This window comes from Sinohyriopsis cumingii, chromosome 15 (assembly GCF_028554795.1).
Source record: "Sinohyriopsis cumingii isolate HCF-2022 chromosome 15, ASM2855479v2, whole genome shotgun sequence".
NCBI classification, from domain to species: domain Eukaryota; kingdom Metazoa; phylum Mollusca; class Bivalvia; order Unionida; family Unionidae; genus Sinohyriopsis; species Sinohyriopsis cumingii.
In genome coordinates this window covers 55672095-55696956 of record NC_142975.1, presented here as the reverse complement: position 1 = coordinate 55696956, position 24862 = coordinate 55672095, and the positions used below count along the sequence as shown (strand labels likewise).

The window sequence follows — 24862 nt, the reverse complement described above, 5'->3', positions numbered from 1 at the left end:
ATAAGTTAAAGAATGGTATACCAGTGTAACTATTTTCTTTCCAATGTAGTGTTCATCCAGCTATGAATCACATACCTGTACTACTTTTGGATAAATAGATCTAAATTTGACACAAATATTCCGAGATTTTAATTGATTCTCCCAAGTCATTATGTTGTAATGTTTGTCATTGTGTACATATACAACAAGAACAACAACATAATAATAATAATAATGTTGAAGATACACAAAGCACACAAAGTGATCCTTATGTTACATTTTCAGGTTTACTCAAACATACATTTGACATAAAATAACTTGTGATGAAATGTGTTTGGGCTCTTATTATAGCCAGGAAATGGTCTTAACACAAGAAATGAATATTCTTTGAGAAATGGAACTCTGAGATGGTAAACAATCTAAAATTCCAACTTCATGTTATCAGTTACAGTGTCAGTAGCCAAGACTTAATTTATGTTTAATTGATATCTGCACACAGATTAACCTTCTGTGTATATTTGTACGATTTAATTTGCTTGTTTTTGTTTATGGTAATGAGTTTTTATTTAAATTTTTTTATCTGCTACACACGACAGTTCTTGTAATTGTGACTATCGTGTAGTCCCCCAACCAGGAGCCATGATTGCTCAGCTGGCAGAATGTCTGACCCATAATCAAGGGATTGTGGGTTTGATACCTGTCCAGGCCAGACCCAGTTGGCTGCTTCATTGTATCCTTTGGAAAGACACTTAGCTCCCATTTTGTTTACGTGATGTAGTAAATGTTAGAAGTGCCATTGAAAACTAAAAAAACAATCCTTTTCCCCTAATGCCCAATCACTCACATTCCAGAAGCTGGGTATATAAACCTAGGAAAACCTGGGAGGGGGAACAAAAACAGCTAGTTAGTTTTTGTAAAGCAGCACTTTTGGTCCTGGAGTATGTACATTCTGTTCTCTTTTGAACAATGAATTTGATTTAAATAAAAGTACAGTGTTTGCCAGCTCGCGTGTGTGTTCTAGACATTGTGACAAACTGATTTGGGGTCTGGACCTCTGTTTTTATAAGGAATTATTGTAACAAATAGACAAACAGTGCTGGCACCTATGTCTGAATTGTATCTTTGTGTCAGATGATCACATAGTCAATAATGTACCTGTAAAACATACATTAGGACTAAAAATGGAATAATTTTTAGGAAAAGGTAGCCTGCAAATATTTAACAAGAATGAAAGAAAGTTTAATCAATTTGTTTTGTGCTTAGGCACAATTTTGTGTCTTGAGAATGAATTGATCAGGTTGCAATTTTGATCAAGAAATGTAAAACCTTATCTGCACAAATATAAAATAATTGAACAGTGTTAGTTCAGTCGTAATAATGTTACAACATTGGATTTGCAGCAGTGCTTCAACTGTCCAATAAATTCTAAAACAAGAACATTGCATGGAACTTGAATGTATTAAATTTTTATTAACAAAGAACACATTGCAGTTTTCATAGATTTCTAACAAACTGAAGAATGACCATGCAGTAATATATCAAAACATGTTATAAATATTTTATTTTGTGACTTGAGTAAATGGAGAATCATCATGAATGTGGCAAATTACTGGATGATAGTGACCTCATATATAGGAAAGTGCAAACTGCACAGACCCAGATCTGTCATCACAGAGTGCACCAGTGGATCATGGTCTGTGATGTTTTGTTAGGAGTAATCGGTAGAATAATCAACAATAAACCCTTATATGCTGGAACATTATGCAGTGGCAGGTCACAGTCTGTATTGTTTCAAATAGTTGATCCCCATTTATAACCAAGTATATATTGTATATAGTAAAATAAAATTGCATTTAATTTTGTGATAATTGATCCAAGTACTTCAGAAAATTTGATGACACACTAGGGCAATTGGCCTTATAAAAATAGCTTGCCATAAGTGAAATATCTACATTTTGTACAATCCCAAACAATAGGTCCCTTGGACAAGTAGCTTTGAAAAAAAACAAAGAGCCCAAGAAAGATTAGACAGGCCCCTGACAGTTGGGCAAGCCAGGTTTTAAAGCAGTATATAGACTGTACATTTCTTGAGTGGCTGAATTTGAAGTTCCACCATGTTTGTTACAAACTTCTTTGAAAAAAGGGAATCTGCATTTTATCTTTGGAAGGTAAAATGTTGATTGCATCTTTTAAGATTTCAATTTGAAATTATTGTTTCTGTGAAAAGTATCTTTAGAGAACTGTGGGAAGATATGTGATTGATTAAACATGAATTATTTTCATGTATCTCAATAGTGAATAATAATAATAATAATAATAGTGCATACAATAATAAGTCACATCAGTATGGATATTAATAATAGTCATGCACATTGTCTGCTTTAACAGCCTGAAAATTCTATTTTTCCGCTTATACTTTAGAGTGGTTTGAAAAAGGACATGTCATTTTTTCACAATGCTTGTCCGAATGGACAGGTGCCATTTTGAGCAGATTTTGTATCAAGCACACTGTATGTTAAGCAAATTTTGATGCCCGCCAAGAAAAAATTCCAAAACATATTTCTTTTGCTCAGGTTTTATTTGCTGAGTTAACTTAGTTAAAGCAATAATCTATTTTCCCCTGATGCTGACAAGATAAAAATGGCAATATCTTGCAGAAATAATGCTCCTAGAACATTGCACAGGAGCATTATCAATCAATTAGTGGCTGCCATGTGCTGGGGAGCATGGAATAGACACTGTGTACAGTAGTTATCAGTTTTTGGAAATTTAATTTAGCAATTTTGGTTTACATATAAAAATGTAGTCATGGTGCAATTAGGCTTAATAATGTTGAGGAAAATTTGTATATATTTCTATACCTTACGGGCCATCTCTTCTGTTCACTTGTATAGCATTTTGTACAGACTAAACTATAATCTATCTGAATGTTTTCTGCTGATGATCATCACATATAGTTCAGATTCTGTTCTAGAATGAGCCAGTGTGGGGTTCACAAGTTAATAAACAAAATATACAGAAATGTCAGTAGAAAATCACTCATATTTTCAACCACAATCTTTATTTCATCATTAGTTTTTATGCTATGACTAGACTGCAGTGAAAAATAGACCTGGCTAAACTGCAGTGAAAAATAGACCTGGCTAAACTGCAATGAAAATTAGACCTGGCTAAACTGCAATGAAAATTAGACCTGGCTAAACTGCAATGAAAAATAGACCTACACATCAATAGGGAGAAATCTAAAATCAGCAGGCAGAGCAGATAACAGGACAGAATGGATACAAAATAGCTTGGTTCCTACTGAAATTAGGTTGTTATGACATGAAAACCCTGCCATTAGCAGGATGTTCACTAATGTTCGGTCTACTTGGGGGTGGGTGGATTACTGTATTTGCTTCGTTTCTGTCAGTTTTTTAAATTTTAGATCACACATTTATTTTTTTAGACTCAATTCAGCAGTCTCATGCATGCTTTATTAAACCTCTTTTATTTAGCTCCAAGATTATATTTTGACTAACCTTTTAGAATTTAAAATTTTCCAGCATATGAATGGTTTTGAGCTCTCATATTGTTTTTAAGTTTGATGGAAATAGCTAGTGTAAAGTAGTGTAACATTGACTGCATAGGGTTGTGTTCTAGTGACCTCTTGAAATAGCCAATGGAAATGCAACTTTCAGAAAATTGAAAGGGAATGAAATTATTCTACACGGATTTTGGCCTTCAGCCACACTGCACAGTCTTTCAAACACAAAGGTATAAAACTTCATCTGATTGGCTGATAAAATTAGTGATTATGGTAATAACGTAGGTTCCCAAAACATAACCCCTAAGCAGTCACTGTCAGATCTTCACCTAGGATAGGGAGATTTGATTTTAATAAAATTGCTCATGTAGGCATTGTAATTATGCATCCATTACAAGCATGTGGAAGGACACTTCTATAAATATAGATATTTTGTTTTTAAATCATGCACAAATTTCATTTCAGTTCACAGAATGTATAAACCAAAATGAAACATTTGCTTGATATTTAGTTTCCTGTTTGATTAAACAGTCAAAAGTTTCAGTTCAAGTTTCCAGAAAAAAAGGTGCAGTTATATAATTTACTCTTTCTTAATAGGTGGTGATTACATGCTATAATATGAACATTAAGATTAAAATAGCATGGAGGAATTCCTGGTGATTGTAGTACATAAAGATATATCTAGAAATCCAGTGACATTAACAGTATGGTGTGGTTTCCATATATCACAATCATCTAGAATAGGTTGGCATGTTATGGTCACTTTCTTTGTGTAGTTCCCAGTAGCATGATTGAGCCACCCAGAGTAAATTGTTGTTGGGGTTTCCACCTTTGATGGACAACCTGTTATTAGGACCTGTTTAGTTTCATCATATCTGATTAGCCACTGATAAAATATTCCTCCTTACTGTCTGGTCTTATCTAGGACTTCCAGCTTACTCATTGTCTCATTTATGTGTTGAAATCTTGGTTAAAAGTCCGTGACAGAAAATCTTCAAAAATGTAAGAATTTATATGCTTTTTGTTGAACATCTGTTGACCACAATTCAGTTGCTCAGATAAAATTTGCTCTAACCACATTTCCAAAGTTTACAGTTGAAATGAATGACGAATTAGCTGAATCAAAAAATTTCCAACTATTTTACCTCCCATGAATAAATCTTTTGTTTTACTTTTATGTATGAAATCATTTTAGAAAAAGAGAATCAGGCACCAACGTGGAAGATGTCTACTCTCACAGAGACCAGGATCTGTCATGTTTGTTGTGTATAAAACATCCTCACTTATCCCAATTGCAAAGTTTTGATCAGATTTGACTAAACCAATATTAAATGTGCCAATATATTTTTAAAAATAGAATTTGTTTATCCCATAAATATTTAGTTCTTATGCAGACGGATGTATGAACCCAACATCTAAAAAGGATGGAATTTTCTAACTGTTAGATGGGTTTAATAAAGTCATTGTGGTAGGGCTTGACAAAAAGGCCCACTTTTTATGCATTCTGTTAGCATAATTTTGATAAATTAGCATGAATTGTACATAATGCAGTAGACTACACATTTTTATTGAAAAGTTCAAAGAAGTAGCATTTGTTGAATTGTAAATATTAGTCAACATTATAGCTGTTTTAAACATTAGACTGCTGTATATTTCATACATAAGACAAAAATGAAAAAAATCAACACATTTTAAGTAAGATACATTACCAGTCTTACATTCAGTAAATGGTATGCAGAATAAACATTGATCTGAAAACTGAAATCAATGAAATTTGCCAACTGCAATTTGTTACACTTGATATATCAGTCAAAGCAGGACAAATGTGTGCTTGTATTTAGCTTTGTGCAGTTTGTAGCAAAGCATGATCAAATCGCATATTTGTATCGAGGATCTAAGACTCTTTTGTGTTTGGGGTTATTATAACATTCTTCCATAGTGTTGTCACCAAGCTATCTGGGAGATACAGTCTGTTTAATTTGTATTTATCATGGTCTTACAGCATGGGTCAATGGAGAGGTCTCCCAGTTCTTCTGTCAGAAATGCAGCTTGTTTTGAACTTTTGTGATAATTTTACACCCCATGTGTCATTTCCAAACTTTCCACAGTGTTAGTGCTATTGTTTTGTGCATTTTCTTACTAACAATACAGAGTTCATGAGGAGTTTCCTTTTTTCCTTTGTGTAAGAAAGTTGCTTGTTAAAAGGAACTGTCAGGACAGGGTGAAAAATTGTAGAAGCTGGGGTGTCCCCAAACCAATTTGTCAGCAAGAGTGTGATGAAAGATTTCTGGTCAAGAAATAATAGGTTGTTGAATGAAACCTTTACACAAGGGACAGTTTTAGTTGAATAAAACTTGTTAAGATAACTCCTTTGCCATAATTAGATTTTAATCATTTTTTGTGTTAGGATTGCCCAGACATAATTGTCAGTGAAGTCTTTGTGCTGTTTTGCCTTAGACAAATTTGTTACACATTTATTTTAAGTTAATTTTCTCCCAATATTAGCCAGATGATGAAAAGATGAATGTTTCTTTTTGGCTGATTTTAAAAGCTAATTGAAATAATTAGTTTTTTTTCTCAAGAAGATTCAAAATAAGTTTTCATTGATTGAAACCAGTCTTCATAGGTTTAGTGATAAACATTGTGTAGCAGTGGAAAAGTTGCAAAAGTTACAATCTATCACCAGTATGAAAGCAGGTTTTGATGGGTGGGGTGGGTGGGTAGTGTTTATAAACTTTATCTTACATTTATAAATGCAGTGGCATAGACCGACTGAGTTACATTTTACTATGAACTGTTTAGAAGGTGAATTTTAAAAGTAGATTCTGAAGTTCACCATGGCTTAATTATTAAATTTACATGGTATATAATTAGGTCTAGTAATAACTATTCTTTATTGCTTGTAACCCAGTCCACTCATCTAAACATCTGGCATTTTTATTGACATCATATTTTTAAGGAATGTTATTTCTGGCTAATTTTCACATCTGGTCTCTTCTGGATATTTATTACATTTAGGTATAACTTGGAATACCTAGTTAATCAGTTTTGCAGATTGGAGTTAATTGGGAAATGTGTGAGTTAATAGTTAATATATTATCATCAACTCTTAAAGCCTGTTACAGAAAATGCATTTTATTTCTACTTGGCCTTGTGTTGGATACTGTAGTAAAAGTCATACAGGTCATGTAGTTGTCCAGAACCAACTATTTCAGCAGTGGATTTTTATTGTTAAAATTTGATTATACCTGCCTTTAAATGTTAATTATTTGCTTTATTTTGATCCTTTTACATCTGTATTCCTTAGGACAATCATTATTTATTTGCCGCAAGAAATACATTTCTAAAACAACATTAAATTACATGGACATTTTTGGATGCCATCTGTGATCCAGTATTATGTGGTTGGACTATTTGCACATTGTGATGTCCAATGAAAGCAGTGCGTGTTGAAAACAAATTCATGCTACCATGTTATTTGTTATGACATCATTTCTTGACCCAGTTTAGTACCATCCCACCATTGTAAAAGTCCATTAAGCGACCAATAATTTTCATCTGGAAGTTTCTTTATTGACTGATGTAAGGTGCAGAGTGTTAGATAATTAGGTTTGAATAGATTTTAGTTCAGCTATTTTAATATTAAGTTTTAAAACGATTAAAAATATTTCATTTGAATAAATGCGCCTGTATGACCACACTGACATACACTTTAATTTCTCTTTCATGGCTTGTACGCTATGGTGATACAATTCCATCAGCGTAGCATGTCTAGGGCAAATTGTCTGCAATTACAGGTACTCCTTTGTATTAAGGATTAGATGCTTGGATATGTATTAGCGTCAGCAACACTGTTTGGCTAATGAGTATACTGTAAATTGATGGAATTTTAAAATGAAATTCACAAGGGAAAACCGAAACAAATGCAAATTCTTTTTTTCAGCCAGCATGACTACTCTGTATTGGCTGCTTTGTAATGAGCTGATTTTATTCTTGAAGCAACTTCTTGCAAATGAAAAATCTAATATATTGAAAATGAGGAATCGACAGAACGTTTACTTTTGTATGCTTGTAGCAGACGTCAAATGCTTTCTTATTAGTAATGAGGATGATTTTTTTATAGTTTTGCATATGGTTTTTCATATCTATTATAATGAACTTACTGTTCATGTGTCTTCCTGATCAGACAATGAATGGGCCACCTTGATGGGCCATTAAGACTTGCCTGCATATAGTATTATTGTAAAACTGAGAGGAAAACCTGGGCCATTTGAAAATTGTAGGGCCTGACCAAATTTTTGAGAGGAGAACTCAAAAGTACTGTAGTTTGATTGGTTAATTACTTAATCTCATGACGATATGTTGAGATGTAGTTAATCTGCATCAGTTTTGAAAGATCCAGTGGCTTTGCATGATGATGGCTAATGATTTGTTGAAGATTTCATGAATATTTGTGTATATTCTGACTAGATGTTCTTCAGTGGGTCAGGAATTTAAGAAATTCACCAAATTAATGGGTTATGAATTTACTGATTTTGTGTTCTTTTAGTTTTCTTTTGTTTCTTATATCAATTTTTTTGGTCAACTATTTACTTTTGGGACAATTAATTAGAATAACAGTTCAGATTTACCTTGTTATCACTGAGGTTTTATCAACAAGAATTACAGTAACTAGATAGTTGTTTCTTTCCATTTGTGGCAGTGCACATTAGTCAGCCTTTGAGATATCTTTCTTTGGTTTCATTATTGAGGTCGGCTGCAATATGGGTTGGTTTATTCTTCAGGACATTATTAGAAGCACTCATTAAAAGTGCATTGACACATACGGGTCAGAGACTATACACGTAGATGGAAGTGATGAAGTTCAGATCTCAGATTGGCTAAGAACAAAAATTAAATTTTAAGTAACCAGCACATATGCAAAGAATAAGTCTAGGTCAGTGCTGAAATGTAAGAAAAATGTTAGTGTTTTAAAATTTGACGACTAAAGTTTACGATTTGTAACAGCAGAAAGTTTTACTTGACCAGTCTTGATTCTCATTTTTTGTGCACTTGAGTTCAAGTCTTGAGCTTCATCAATGTGGTTATGTGAGAAAGCTTGACAGTAGCTTCATGTGGGTCTGTGGTTCTTCCCAAGTCTGATTAAAATTAGATCTCCACTGTTATACTTGAAGATCTGACAGCGACTGCTTCGGGGTTATGTTTTGGTAACCTGTTATTACCATAATTGCTAATTTTATCAACCAATAAAATGAAGCCTTATATCTTCATGTTTGGAGACAGTACTGTTAATGAACAGCACGAATGTGTGCCGAACGATTTGTATCACTTTAAGATTTTTGAACACTGCATTTCCATTGGTTAATTCAAAGGTCACCAGAACATGACCGTTAAGTGGTTGTCATCAGATCTACACCTACAACAGAGGAGATCTGATTTTAATCAGATAGGTTCTTCCCTTGACTGTACTTTCATGTGGGTCAGTGGTTCTAACTGATTTTTCAAAGGTTCTTTCTCTACCAGGTATGCCAGCTGCCTTGTCTAGCCTATCATGTTGTGAAAAATGGCATTGCACCCACAAAACCACAAACCATAGTTGATATTTTCCATTTGCCTCTGCACCCATTTAGATTGTGAGAGGAAAAAATTCTTAAAAAATTGAGTTTTACTTGCCTTGCAGAATATTTATCTTGTACTGGCCCATTGTTCATGAAAAGTTGAGTGCACACAAGAGATCAAATTTAAAATAGTTACAGTTAAAAAAAAAGGTAATTGAAGCAGCTATACATTTAGATATATTGAGGTTGGTTAAATGTCTTTGTTTGCTTTGTAACAGTTTAACAAATATAAGACTAATGATGAAGGTAATTTTGAGTTTGAGCACTGAAGTTTAGCGGTAACATTGTACCAATTTTTACCCATATAAAACTTCGCACTGTATACTTTGTTCACTTGGATCTACCTACTGCATAATCCCAGGGCTGGAAAATTCCAATTAATGTACACTTGCCCAGATTGGAGAATTCCATACAATCGAAGACAAATTTGGATTCTTTCTTCACATAATTAACAGACAGCTCCAGACATAGTATTCTCTAGACATTCCAGTTCATCAGGGTCTGTCCTGTTTGCTAGGGAAATACCACAAGCACCATAGAACCAGTGGTTAGTCTGGTCTTTGTTAATCATCATGAAATTGGTCAAGGATTTTTTTGTTTATATATTGAGTATAGTGTTTCCACTAGACATAGAATTGGCATCAATTATGAATCCAGATAACCATGCCTTCCAATTAGCATACAAGTTTTTTTCGTAACATCAAAAGATTTTGTTTTGAATACTTATCCACTTTATCACAAAGTGAATTTTGTTCAGAAAATTTTCAGGAAAATTGGTTAAAAGACTGCAAAGTTCTGAATTTGTACATTATGTACAGTACACATATTACCAAGTAAGCGAAAATTATATTGTACCTGAAACAAATGCATCCAGAAAATATATCTCACTTGGGAAAATCAATGGTCGATAAGTTGCATTGAATTGATCAGCCATCGTTAAATTTAATCTGATTCCCAACACTAGTTTTGAGTGGCATATATAGTAAGAACCACATTGCTATTTATATGAGATTTGTTATTTTATTACAGTGGGGAAGTGAAATTGGGATATTTATCACTTGGTACAGTATGCTTGCTGTGTCCATACCATGTGTGATATTGTGATAAATATAAATATAGTGTTCCAGTAATAATTGTGGGGGCATAAATCGTTCAACATCTGACAAGTTAATTTCCACAATTAGTGTACACAAACAGTGAGCAATATTAGTGGATCAAACTTATGGTTTATAACCTTGTAGAGCAACAATTACAAGGACATCTAAACAATATTCACTATCCTGTGCATGCCACTCACAAGAAATGAGAAATACTTACATGTTTGCTTTTTTTTAAAGGAGGCATTCATTAAATTTATGGGACTTGTGCAAAACCTTAAGTTTTGACCTTGCAAAAATAACCTATTGTATGATATTAATGGAAGCTATCCAATCAGGTTTGGGTTACTTTGGACTGCTCCACATTGTTCATTAAAAACGTCAGTGTTGCTTATCATCTTCATGGTAGACTTAATGGTAATGCTAATTTGGTTCCAGTTTTGATCTGGTCAATTAAATCAGTTCAACTGTACTGTAAGATCTACAGTATTAGGTGAAAATATTAGTTTTATCCCATTGGATTTTTTGCTTTGAATATTTTTAAAATATTTGAGTTGGGGGATTGTTCTTGGGCTGAAAATATGATCCAATTCCCATAGTAAGGTTACTGGTCCCAATGTAAAATATTTCAGAATCATGCAGAGTTTCAGCAGTATACTCATAAAACTTGATTCCTAATTGACAATTTAAAAAAAAACTACTTTGATTGGTTGGATCCCATTTCTAGTCTTCTAGAAAACTTATGATTTTGGTTACCTACTTTAGAAAAGGAATGTGGTTTTTCATGAGAAATTCCAAAATAATTTTTATAAAGGTGAGCAGATGGTAAGGATCGGGAAGCCCATGCAACTAAGGAAGATGTCCTAATCTGCAAGTTTTTGATAAGGTAATAACCTAATGAGAGATAAAATGATATATTTAATCCCCTTGTTTTAGTTACCAGTTTCTATTTATCACTAGTCTGAAAACTGTTTGTCTTCTAACTTAAGGTGAATTATTTGTTTGCAGAGATTTAGTGGCATCTTCTTTAATTCCAAATGATAGGTTACACATTTAAGACTTCAGTACTTCCTCAGTTTGTAATTAGCAGAGGGCCATGTGGGAGATCAGTCACACGCTGAGAAGCTAATACATAATGATGCTGTTGTTGTTATTATTATTATATACTGTTGTAATTCTTCCTTTATACACGCATATCTAATGCTAAAGTCATTGTTTGCTATACCCCAAATTGGATAATAATTATTTTAGAACGCTTTTTACAATGAAAATATACGATTTTCTTGTTATTGAGTTTTTTTAAAAAAATCCCCCAACCTGTCATGAGAGAAATAGTGTATATGGTTTTGCATGTATCTGCTTTACATGCAAATCTGGTTTCAGTGGATGCATCCTTTTGTCTGTGGGAGGATACATAGAGGATACATTAACATATCAAAGGGCTGATTTCTTCTAGGGACTTATCTTGGGATATTATTAAATCATGTTGTTGCAGTCAAAAGAATTGTCCTGTGTTCATTCTAGGATTTTTGTTGTGTGTGTGATCCAATTTGAAAAGACCATATTAGACCTACTTAGGTTGCTTGCAAATCCTCATGCTTTTTTAAGAATATGTATTATGCATAGATGTTAAAAACGTTAAAATTAAAATAAAAAATGTAAAAAAAAGCGCATTTTTTTCTCAATAAATAAAAAACGAAAAAATGTTCCAGTAGTTTTTAGGCAGCACAAAAATCGATATTTTACTATTTATCCTAATCTGATGACTAGAAAATACTCAAAAAACTGCAAAAATTGGACTTTATAGCATGTGAAACATTCAAAAAAGGGACTGCAAAAGGTTAAACACAGCATCATCTTCCAATGTATACACGCCTGGCCTACACTTCCAGATATTAGCACTATGTTGTAGCATGTTTACGTAAAGTATCGTAGGCTAGCATCATAGATTTATTATTGATCGATATTTGTTATCTAGAGTATGACAGAGGACCGACTCTATGGCCGATGATAAAAAAAATGAAAGTACCAAACATAAAAAATGCAAAAAAATAAAAAACTTAAAACAAACACATTTTTCGAGGTAAAATAAAAAACAAAAAAAACGTTTTTATCATCTATGGTATTATGTTCCCCCCCCCCAACATCTCAATCTCATTTTGTTTCTTTCTGTCAATCCATCCATCTGTACGTCCTTCTATCTGTCCAAAGTGAGATTGAGTTGAACTTACCCTTGTGCCCCGCTAGACCAAATTATGATTTGGACTGACTATCTTCAAGTCTTTTGTTATTGTTGACCTGGACGTTTTTTGACACCTGTCTTGCTAGCAGTAAGGGGCAATTTTTTATGTAGACTTAATATGAAAAAGATTTGCTTTGGTTTGGCTGCCCAGAACTCTTCCTTGGCAGTGTGGGTATATATAATTGTGGCCCATATCACAATATATTACCCAGGGTAGTACCCCTGCATGTGACCCCTGCAACAATATTATCTCACATGGTGTAAATTTAATTAGCAATGATCAATATGACAAGCTCAGGGATTGTCTGGTTGCTTGTTAATTTGATTTTTGTTCCCCAAGGTCTTAGCTTTCAAGGGTGATGGGAGGTTTCCTGACTGAATTAGCCACCATCAACATCATAAAGGGATTTGTTTTACAAGACAAAATGCTGGAAAACATTTGTCTTGGAATCAGACAGTGGCTTGAGCTACAGTGGAGATATATGTCTATAATTAAAAGAAATACCCCCCATCTCATTTTCATTTGAGTCAATCCTTTTCAAATAAACATTTAAGATCTTTGTTTTGTGTTCTGGCAGTAGTTTCTAATACTTTTTGTAGCTGCACTTGAATTTATCTCGAAATTTGTGTACATATTAGTGACAGCATTTTTTTAAAATTGCAGATGCGAGACTATAAGCTCAATTATTTTGGACAGTTGAACTAGAAGTGATGTTTGTTTCATGGCATATAATTCTTAAATGCAAACTTATCCCAACACCAGGATTACGGAAAAACCGAATATCTGAATTGATTCTGACAGTGAAGGATAATTAGAATAAAATTACAGACGTAACCTCAGTCACTATTTTTTTAAAAATAGCAAAACCCAAACAAGATCAAGAGCTCCATAACTTTTTTGGTGCTTTATCATAGTATGGAGGGTATTACATGTATGATGCTATGGAGGGTATTACATGTATTTTGCTATGGAGGGTATTACATGTATGTTGCAATGGAGGGTATTACATGTATGTTGCTATGGAGGGTATTACATGTATGTTGCTATGGAGGGTATTACATGTATGTTGCAATGGAGGGTATTACATGTATGTTGCAATGGAGGGTATTACATGTATGTTGCTATGGAGGGTATTACATGTATGTTGCTATGGAGGGTATTACATGTATTTTGCTATGGAGGGTATTACATGTATTTTGCTATGGAGGGTATTACATGTATTTTGCTTTGTAGGGTATTACATGTATGTTGCTATGGAGGGTATTACATGTATTTTGCTATGGAGGGTATTACATGTATGTCGCTATGGAGGGTATTACATGTATGTCGCTATGGAGGGTATTACATGTATGTTGCTATGGAGGGTATTACATGTATTTTGCTATGGAGGGTATTACATGTATTTTGCTATGGAGGGTATTACATGTATTTTGCTTTGTAGGGTATTACATGTATGTTGCTATGGAGGGTATTACATGTATTTTGCTATGGAGGGTATTACATGTATGTTGCTATGGAGGGTATTACATGTATTTTGCTATGGAGGGTATTACATGTATGTCGCTATGGAGGGTATTACATGTATGTCGCTATGGAGGGTATTACATGTATGTCGCTATGGAGGGTATTACATGTATGTTGCAATGGAGGGTATTACATGTATGTTGCAATGGAGGGTATTACATGTATTTTGCTATGGAGGGTATTACATGTATGTTGCAATGGAGGGTATTACATGTATCATGCTAAACTATAACTTGGGATTCTGAAGACAACATCTTTTATAGTGTATACATAATAATCTTTTCATCAACGAGTTGTAAGGTATGAAGTATATAAAATTTAAAGGTACTGCAAGTTTAATACATTATTAAAATGTTGGGTAAATTAGGTTTTATTGTATCAGGTAAATAAAATTTTGAAGGTGCTGCAAGGTTAAGACAGTTTTAAGGGTGTCGCTGGGTAGACTAGGTTTTAATGTATCAGATGGAGAAAATGTTAAGGACCTGCATAATACAGTTTAAACAGTTCAAAGTACTGTTTGGGGTAAATAAAATAAAAGATACATACCAGATAAATGAACTCCTAACTAAAATTAATTCACATTCCAAATTAATTACATTTTATGTGTACTTCATATTTTGTGTGTGCACATGCTTGCATGAGTAATGTAAGAAAATACACAATGCTGTTCTGGATGTAGACTTCAGATTGTAATTACTGTAAATTAGTTATATTTAAGTAAAAGTAGGTCAGTATATTCCACCACTGGCATAGATATACTGAAGAACTGAAATTTATTAATTGTTGAAGTTTTTTTTGGTGCTTATTAGATGTAATAGATTACCATAAAATCAATAAAAAAATTTAAAATTCTTGGAAGGAAGAAAATGTTGGCACTAGCTTTTCTTTTATGATGAGGACATTTTGAAGACGACAACAAACATCAGTGTTATTTGTTTATCTTTTTTTGATTCTTTGAAATTTTACCGTTGGTTGGCACCAAATGACAGCTATTGTGCTGAAGTGCTATAAAGCACTACTACATACATACGGTATATACTTGCTTACAAGACAAGCTCTGTGTTTGCCTAATGAATTGGCAGATCTGGGTCTGTACAGTTTGTTAAGAGTAGTCAGTAGAACAAACAAGATCGACCCTGATTGGCAGGCACAGTATGCTATGACTGATCAGGATCTTTGTTGTTTGCATATTGACTCAAATTATAAGTTAGCGTATATGGTTCCTTATTATTTTAAGCACACATTTTTGCATATTTTTGTTTGGACTTCAGCTATTATATTGGACAACAAGGGAGATCCTGTTTTATTTCATAGCTTGTGTAGTTGAAAACTGCATGAAAACTCCAATCTTAAAAATTATTCCCATAATAGATCTGAAGTATAAAATAAAAAAGTAACGAATTTGTCAGATTTAGTAAGCTCACTTCCTACACCAAAAGTACCAATATATTCAGCCATCTATTTATTCTTCAATAACTTGGCCCTGATTTTGCCCCAGGGACAACATAAGAAATTCAGCAGATAGTGAATGCATTACTCTTGTTGAGGTTAATACAAAATTTTCTTCAGTATTGATTGCATTAGAGACTGAAGATCATTTAACAACCAGGTTTTCACTTCCTGTATTAGCAAAAACAAGACTTGCAGTTGATTGTTGTTGTGGTCTTCAGCTTAATGCAATGTTTCAGGACACAATAGACTAAACATGGCAGTCAGTTTAACTGGTGGATCAGGAAGAACCCATGAAAACCATGGGAAGAACGACCATCTATGGGAAGCTACTGGGAAACATTTCTCACATACATTGGTGAGCCAGAGACTTGAAAATGCACAGAGGTGAGATGGCACTTATTGGTAAAGGTGCAAGCTTTGGACTACTCAGCCCCCTGGGACCCTCAGTTGTTAGTTGCCTACCATCCATGAGGTAACACTAGTTGTTTTTATCTCCACTGGTCATGGACCAGGAGAGCTTACAAGATTTTCTGTCCTCCCTTTTCTCATGGTCCATTAGCACAAGTTCATAATCACTGCTCCTTCTAAACTGCCTGGAAGATTGCCATTAAACTTCACACATACATTCATCCCATGGTCTACTTGGTCCTAAATGATGATAATACTGCTCAGACATCCTACTGCAGTGGTCATCTTGAAAAGCTTATAGCAACACCTCAAAAATGGAAAGTCATATTGACATGAGGTTTTGATCAGAAAACTTCCTATGTTTAGTTGAATCTAAATGAAAGTGTTGCTGATATGATGTCCAATACGACTGCCACAGTAGCTGTCATGAAAATCTTACTGTTGCTCCTGAATGGATGTTCAGTATTTTCTTAATAACTTCTTATGGTGTTTAATTGGTTTGAAATGAAAAGGTTGGTGATTGGACTTCCAATATGGCTGCCACAATAGTTATCTTGAAAATCTTGTTGCTGCTTTTCCTAGTTAGTTGGTCATATTGATATTGTGCTTTTATCAAAAGACTTCTTATGATGTCTAGCTGGTCTCAATTGAATGGAAATGGTGCAAATTTAATACCCACAATGGCCAACATGACAGCCATCTTGAAAATCTTGTCGTAACTGCATAACTGCATAAAAGCAGAAAGTCATATCAACATGGGCTTTCCAGCAGTCTTAATCTTAGATTCTTTTGTTGTTGTTATTGTGGGGTTTAATGCCATTTTTCAGCACACAATAGGCTATGCATGGCGGCCATTAATAATGGTGGAGGAAGAACAGGAAGAATCCTAGACTCGAACCCATGCAGACAGAGGTGAGATGGCAGAGATCCGTAATGGAGAGCACTTTAGACCACTCGGCCATTCAGGGCCCCTCTTAAATTCTTTTAAATTTTCCTTTAAATTCTCTTTGGTGTGTTCATGACTGGTATTAGTTTGATGCCACCTAGTTTAAAAATAGTCGATGAAATTTGGCCAAAACAAGGGTGATGAAGTACTGAAAAAAAGCAGTTGGTTTGGCAGTCAAGTGGTCATGTACCAGTTCATTGGTCAATTTTACTTTCAGATGGCATGACTATGCTTGTACATGCATCATTATAATTAACAATGGATGTGCTGTTTTTGTTTCTTGTATGTGCATAAATATCATAAATACTTATATCTGTAGGCCTTGTACATGATTTTTTGTACAGAAAGGAATTGAACGTCTAAAGTTAAAGAGATTTGAAAAGAAGGCATTCATTTAAATATTCTACCAATTTTCGATCTGAGCTATGTATTAAAATATTCTACCAATTTTTGATCTCAACTATCTTGATTGTATTAACATCAACTGTCTGTTAAAGCCTTAGTTCAAGAACACAATCACATGGCCTGTTCTTTTTAATATTGCCCTAATTTAATTATAGGACAATTTGTGTGTAAATATAAGACACTATAAAGTATCCGAGACCCTAATAAAGATAATGGAAAAATGTCCAGCATTCACTGTAAAATGCATGTATTTCTGATGCCCAAGTTGACCGTCCAAATACAATGAATACTAATAGTTTGGTAGAAGAATATTGAAAGCTTTAACATCCAAGGGACTGTGAATCAGTTTGAGTGATCCATAGTTAGATTCAGTGAGGATTAATTCTATTATAGATAATTTCTCAGTTCTTAAAGGTTTGTTTGAGTGATCGAGGTTGTACAGGCCAATGAGATTTTGCTGTTTATTGGTGTATTCAATTTTTGCCAAGTTTCAGATGCACCATGGTGGGGGGGGGGGAATTGTTGCAAATTATTATCAGTTTGCTGTAGTGTAACACGCCTCAGTTTTAGTGTTGTAAAACGCTTTAAGAAATGTAGTTTCTATGCTAAATATGTGAAAATGTTGTGTTATTGAAAGTTTTGGTTTGCAGTTGCATATAGAAAATGCTCAGTCTGTTAAGATACAAACAGTTATATTTAAAGCCTAAATTCTTGGTTTGTCTTTACTGACACACCCTTTTAGAACCAAGTTGGTGTGTACATGGTTTCATTTTGAAGAAAGAATTCAGATTTCCATTAGACTGAATGAGGATGTGTCTGGTATTTTAGAATGTTTTGTATGGCAGGTACTCTCTGATTCTCATTAATGGTATATAGCATGCTAGCTAGTTATGGAAATGCAGCATGATGAGTGCTGTTATGTAATCTAATGGATTACCAACTAGTGCATCAAACTCTGATGAAACTGTAGGTTCCAGCTAGTGTTGGCTCAACACAAGAAAAACATTTGTGAGAATTTAAGTCGAGCACAAATTAAAAGGAATCAAAAATCTTCATTACCTCAACATGACTAGACGCGGGATCAGTTAGGACTAGACAGAAATTCTGGCTGAACCCAGAACATTGAAGTATGGGGAAAATGTATCCTTCGTAAAAAAAAAAATCATAACGTTGTTAACAAGATACCAGGGTACTGAGATTCTAATGACTGTTGCAGGATATCTCTCCCCCCCCCCCCCCCCCCGAAACAATTGACTGAGCCATCCAAAAATTTCTTAAATGTAATATAAAAAAAACATTTAACGGATATATAACAAGTTGTGACAGACAAATAACCATTGATATACCTAATTATTAAATGTACCAGAAATTCCGTATGGTGTATGGTGTTCGAAGGTTGATGGATAAAGAACTTAAAGACAATTTGATATAATGATATTTAAGATATCAAGTGTCCAATGTCTGCTTGATTTAAGTACATGTACCTTGACATGTACATGTCTTAGAAATACAGTGATTTGAGAATCTGTTATATATATAGAGAGAGAGAGAGAGATTACTGACAGATGTCTGTGCTACTACAAAGAAGAATTCAGCTGTGCCCCAGTCAGAACACTTAAAAAAGTTGGAAAATATAAATGGAAAATATATATTACTGAGGACAGATATTACAATTTGAATAGAGTTTTTTTGTGGGCATTTATTTACTGTAGTTTACATTGTTGCACTTATTGATTCCAAATGATTAATGACTTTACATGTAGGGTTCCTGGATGACCAAGTAGTCAAAACTCATGCCTTTACCTATCACTGCCATCTCACCTCTATCTATATGGGTTTGAGGCACATGCTCAATGTGGGTTTGGGTCTTGTCTATAAAATATGTATGAATCGGGTCCCAACATCTTTAAACATCTCGATTATATCAAAGTTTTTGTGTAAAATATGACATTTTCCATTAGTTTTCTTTACTGAGCATTCAGCAGTAAAAATTTACATTCAGCAGATACCGCAGAATTAAATGTAAGAAATAACATAAAATTACTATAAAACTGTCAGCAGAAAAGTATTTGAAATTCCGTAGAAGATTTTCTTTTAATTGAAAATGAAAGTTAATCCCAGGTGTATAGTGTTCTTTTTTTATCCTTTTCATTACCCCTGTCTCTCAGTGAAATCGGAATATTATCAGCAATAATTTCAGCAAGATAAAGTAAAATATCACTTTAGGGAAAATGTGAGAAATTGATTAAAACTTGGAACCTGTCTTTAGCTGTGTTGATTTTCTGGCCGTACTCCATTAACAGAGGATTAGGTTAAGGTTGCTGAGCTTAGTAGCTATTTTTTTTCCATCTTCAGATGTGAAACATTTGCTGTGAATTTAAGTATTTCAGTGTTCTTTTATTAAAATTTTATATATTGCACACTAAATCTTTGTAAATCGGCTTGATGCATTTTTAGAACTGCATTATTTCCTGTTTAGCGGCTTATGACAAGTTCTCTGTTACGGGAATAATCAACAACAGTATTCATAATGAGCCCAGAACTATAGCAGAAATGTCACCTAGGTCTCCTTACACGAGATGATAAATCCCTTTGCCTACCGAATTGCATGACATGATGACTGTTAATATCCGACATTGTTTTTGTGAAAGAAATGTTTCAATTTCCATGTTTATTAAAAATGATTTTTATTCTTAAAATGTAAATTTGGTAAGCTGCATAAATGATACTGCAGTAGACAATATTTATATTTGGCAAGTAATTAAAAAGGATAGAAATTCAAATGTTATCGCAGGAAAGATCAGTTGTAAAGCTTTGTATAATAATATTGAAACAGAAAAGTGCTTGGTTTCATTTTTTGAATTATCTAAAAAGAGTGTTATGTTGGCAGTGAGGAGCTAAGCTCTACTTGAGTCTTGATATTTAATATCATTTTAGACAATGGCAAGTAATTAAACAAGATAGAAATTCAGTTAGTGCCATTTATTATTGATATGTATATTATAATACAGTTCTGTATGTAACATGGTGCCACCATGGACCACATGACAAAAATCATTCCAATGTACAACAACATGGTTTGAAAGAAAACAGCATGAAGCTTGGATTACAATGTTATTTAACACTTGTTTTTATTATTTCTGCCTTACTGTGGTTTGGTATTTAACACTCGTCAAAATATTGCACTTGGTACATTACCACAGTTTTAACTGTATGGTGGATCAGTACATAACACAGTCAGTGGTTATGGACCCAGACTACTGTGTTATACTGACAGAACTGTATCTGTAGACACAACCCATTATTTGGTACACATGCTTGTATGCCACAGTTTTAACTGTATGGTGGATCAGTACATAACACAGTCAGTGGTTATAGACCCAGACTACTGTGCTATACTGACAGAACTGTATCTGTGGACACAACCCATTATATGGTACACATACATGTATGCCTCTAAACTCAAAAAAGGGGCATTACCGTCATACATTCCATAGTTAAATATTTGTTGAGCCCACATTAGGGGGAAGTGAGACACAGCAGTCACATTTATGCTGGCTGTGTGTCTACAGGTTGGTATGGTTTTGGTTGAAAATATCAGCAATGTTTGGATCATTGGATCAACAAGCAGGGCCAAGATCATTATCAATGAAATTTTTCCCCTAGGCCTTATATCAGGGGTTGAAAAGTCACTGGCCTGTCTCCAAAATCATGAGTAAAAATTTCCCTCAAGTCAAGTCAGTCTGTCAGGCCAGTGAATTATTTGCATGTTGGATGAGTGATAAACTGACCACTGTTTAATTAAAGGGTGTTCTGTCCATATTATTGGCTACTTCCTTCATGAAAGTAAATGCTTTTGCTTGAAGTTCCTTGTCATTTTGTTTTAATCTAGCTTATTAAGTTGCATCACTTGCACTCTTCAGTGCTAATAAACGATAACAGAGGAAGAGCAGACTGGTTTCAGTTTGTAATTACTTCCAGTTGGTGTTTAAGAAGGGTCTTAGTAAAATTCCAGAAAGAAAACTACTTTACTTTTTATCAAATTTAGGTAATTGATATCATCATTTATATTTCTGTAGCTGGGTGAATTCGAATTTATTTTAGGCAATTAAAATTTTTAATTCTTGCCTGACTGGGCAAATGGATTTTTAAAGACTTTTCAAGCAGTGCTTATAAAAAGCATATATTGTATGTGCATTTCACCCCGTTTTGGTATTAATGTTGAAGATTATGACATCAAAGTAAAAGGGAGTCAGTAGGCAATATGGGATTAACATAGATAAATAAAGCCATCCAACAGTATTAGAAGTTGCCACTTTGTGCAGAATTACTGAGGAATGGAACAGTTATATATGTTGATGAATACACAGGGGCTCCTATCATTGCTTACAATTACCTGTCATACATGTACTATACAATAACTAGTTATTTTATAGTGCATGTATGAGAGGTCAGTTGTAAGCAATGGTATGAGCCCTTGTGGATGAATATGCCTGATATCAGGTGGAAAGGTGATTAATAAAACTTCAATTAATCGAGAATTCAAAGAATATTTATGATACTGTTTTGTTTGTAGTTGGGAGAATTTTTAGCTGAGACTGGTATCTCCATAGATTAGCCAACTCGACTATATGTCTTGAATGGTTACTTAGGCATCCAGGTTTTTTCCTGGGCCCCATAGCCTGCTTAGAACTTTTTTTCTTCAGAATTTCACATGGAAAGAATAGAATGAAGTTTGATAAAATGTGTGGCCATCATGAGAACCATGCCATAGTCTTGGACAGTTGTTATGGCATTTTAGATTTGTGACCAGTAGGATGCATGTTTGATTCTCTTCAGTGAATCAGTATGGATTGGGTTCCTTTGTTATGTCTTTTGGTGAGGCTCTTTACTTGCCTTGGCATGATTTAGCCTGAAGAAGTGTTGCTACAGTTGTGTTTTTTATAAAGAATTGAATGCCAAACAGGCATCATTTTAATGCCAAAGATGGTAACATCGCTTACAATACCACCCCCCCCCCCCCCCGGGCCTTCAGTGGTCTAAAGCGCTCTCTGTTACGGACCACTGCCATCTCACCTCTGTTGCGTGGGTTCAAGTCTCGGATTCAGCCAATGAGGGAATTTGAGAAAGCTTGCCAGTAGCGTCTAGTGGGTCGGTGGTTCTTTCTGGGGATTTCCTGGGTTCTTCCTCCACCATTAATAATGGCCACCATGTGTAGCCTATCATGTGCTAAACAATGGAGTTAAACCCTACAACAACAACAACAACCCCAACATAATGTAAAATTTAGGGAGAAAAATTAACGGTTGCAATTTTTATACTTTCTCAACTTAAGTTTCAAAATCGGATGTGCAGTTACTTGTGTTAACTTTGTGCCAGAAAGAACATTATTCTTGCATAAAATCTTCATGGATTGATGCTTTGGGGGACATGTTTTGACTGGATGGTCCCATTGTGTTTTTACTCTGCTTTATCTGTTCTTGGATATATAAAAAAAACATTGATTAGAAAACACCTTGAGGGGAGTTACCATTACTTATCAAAATCTGGAATGTATCCATCCTGGGCAACATACCTCAGAAAAAAAGGCCCTTGGTGTGTATACATGTCAACATATTTGCCCCTGGGGTCATCATACATTTCATTTTTGTACCTATGAATGCATCAGTGTATGACAAGTGTACCATACACACCTGCATAGTTGTGGTCTTGCCTGCCCGACAGTTTAATAATGCTCTCACTATAACCACCATGTTTCCATCAGTAATAATAATAATAATAATAATAACAATTCTTATTATTATTGTTATTGTGAAAGATATTACTTAGAATGCATTATGATAATTTTCCTTGTTTATTTGAAGGTGGGTTGATAATTTTTTTTAAATAGAGAGATCAGAAGAAGTTCAAATTTTTATACAAGCCATGGATAAATTACAGAGCTAAATGACACACATTAATATGAAGGACTAAATCGGTTATTTACATAGGTGACTAATTTTGTACATATATGGTAGATGTTTGATATAGTTGAGTCACTGTCTCAAGTGATCAGTTGGATGGATTGATAATATGGATAGGTATCTTTAGCCATCCATCACTTTTCCTCCAGTCTTGTTGAACCCACAGGGCTTTGAAATCTGTTTCACTGGTGAAAACTTGGACAAGCTATGGCTTCCATTTCACTTGCCAACATAGTCACATATTTGTGAAAGTGTGTATACAGTTTTCAAGAGTGATTTTATTTTAGTATTTTACTTAGGCTAAAAAAAACCCATCTCCATAATTTTCTTTAATAAAATTATTTATTGAGTTAATTGAGTGTTGGGAGTGGGATTGAAACAGTCTGAAAAAATACAATCACAATGTGTATATTCATTTGGTGATACTGGACGATTTGTGAAAAATTTAAAATGTAAAAAAATTCAGAAACAAACTTTATATGTGAGAAGGACCTTGATGTGTTGGTCGGCTAAAATTTGTCAAATGGTTGTTTCATTGTCTCACCATTTCTCTTTTGAGAAAAATGTGAGACAGCAGAGAGTGATGTTATCCTTTAATTTATTTTTCTAAGCACAAATTTTAAGACAGGGGTGTCCAACCTTGTGCTTGATGGGCCACATTGCATTTTTTTCTCACTTGGCGTACATTTCTGCTACGTGTTGGCACTAGTTATTAAAGGTTGGTAGCCTGGATAGAAAAGTTTTGCAGACTGGATTCTGCCCATCGGCTGTATGCTGGATAACCCAAAAGTGGAGAGACAGCTTTCCATGGAGACCCTGTCATATGTAATGCCCAACTGATTAAAAGTGTCCCAATTCATTTGAAGTATGCCCAAATCTTTTCATAGTACACCCAACTGATTAAAGGAAGCCCAACTCATTGGAAGTATGCCCAAATTTTTTCAAAGTACACCCAACTGATTAAAAGTAGCCCAACTCATTTGAAGTATACCCCAATCTTTTCAAAGTATGTCCAACTGATCTGCAGTATAATGCCCAATGGATCAGAAGGAGAAACTTCAGCATTCCAAAGTGCCAGTTTCTCCAGTCTTTGATTTTATTCTCATGGTCACATTTTATGATAGCATTTACAAAAGCATCAAAGATGAAGAAGGATATTAGGTTTGTTAAAAATTGCTTGTATGAATTCAAAAGCAGCTCTTGATAAATGCTCATTGGCACAACATTTGGTTTGCAAACTTATCAAAATATGAAAATGTTTTATAAATCTCAAAATGGATTTTATACTTCTCAATATGAAATCATTGTGATTAGGTGTTGCATTGTTACTGTAATTTTTTTATTTAAAGTTAATTATAATGTTTTTACAGCTGTGATATCAGCCACTGATTTAATGGAAGTTCAATCATTTTCCTGTAGCAGTGATTAAGCCAAAAATGCATGATATCCATTGGTTTATTTTTGATCTTGCAGCAATGCAGACTTTAAATAAAAATTAATCAACTGTACTGTTATTACCTGCATTCCAAATTATAAGCTTATTTTTTTAAAAACTTAACAGCATGAAAGGTGACTATTTTTAGTTCAGATTCCTATTTCCAAGAGGATGTAGTGCTGGTAAATTTTAACTCTTAACTCATCTACTACTTTTGCAAATCTTTTAAAGAGATTACAGGAGCACCAAATCCATCCCTCCCCCAT

General features: G+C 34.1%; 1 protein-coding gene across 5 annotated transcripts in view; it reads left to right on the top strand.

Moving 5' to 3' along the window:
• LOC149781836 (ephrin type-B receptor 1-B-like) overlaps window positions 1-24862 on the top strand; it is a 196980-nt gene that overhangs the window by 672 nt on the left and 171446 nt on the right. The gene's annotated exons all lie outside the window — the stretch shown is intronic.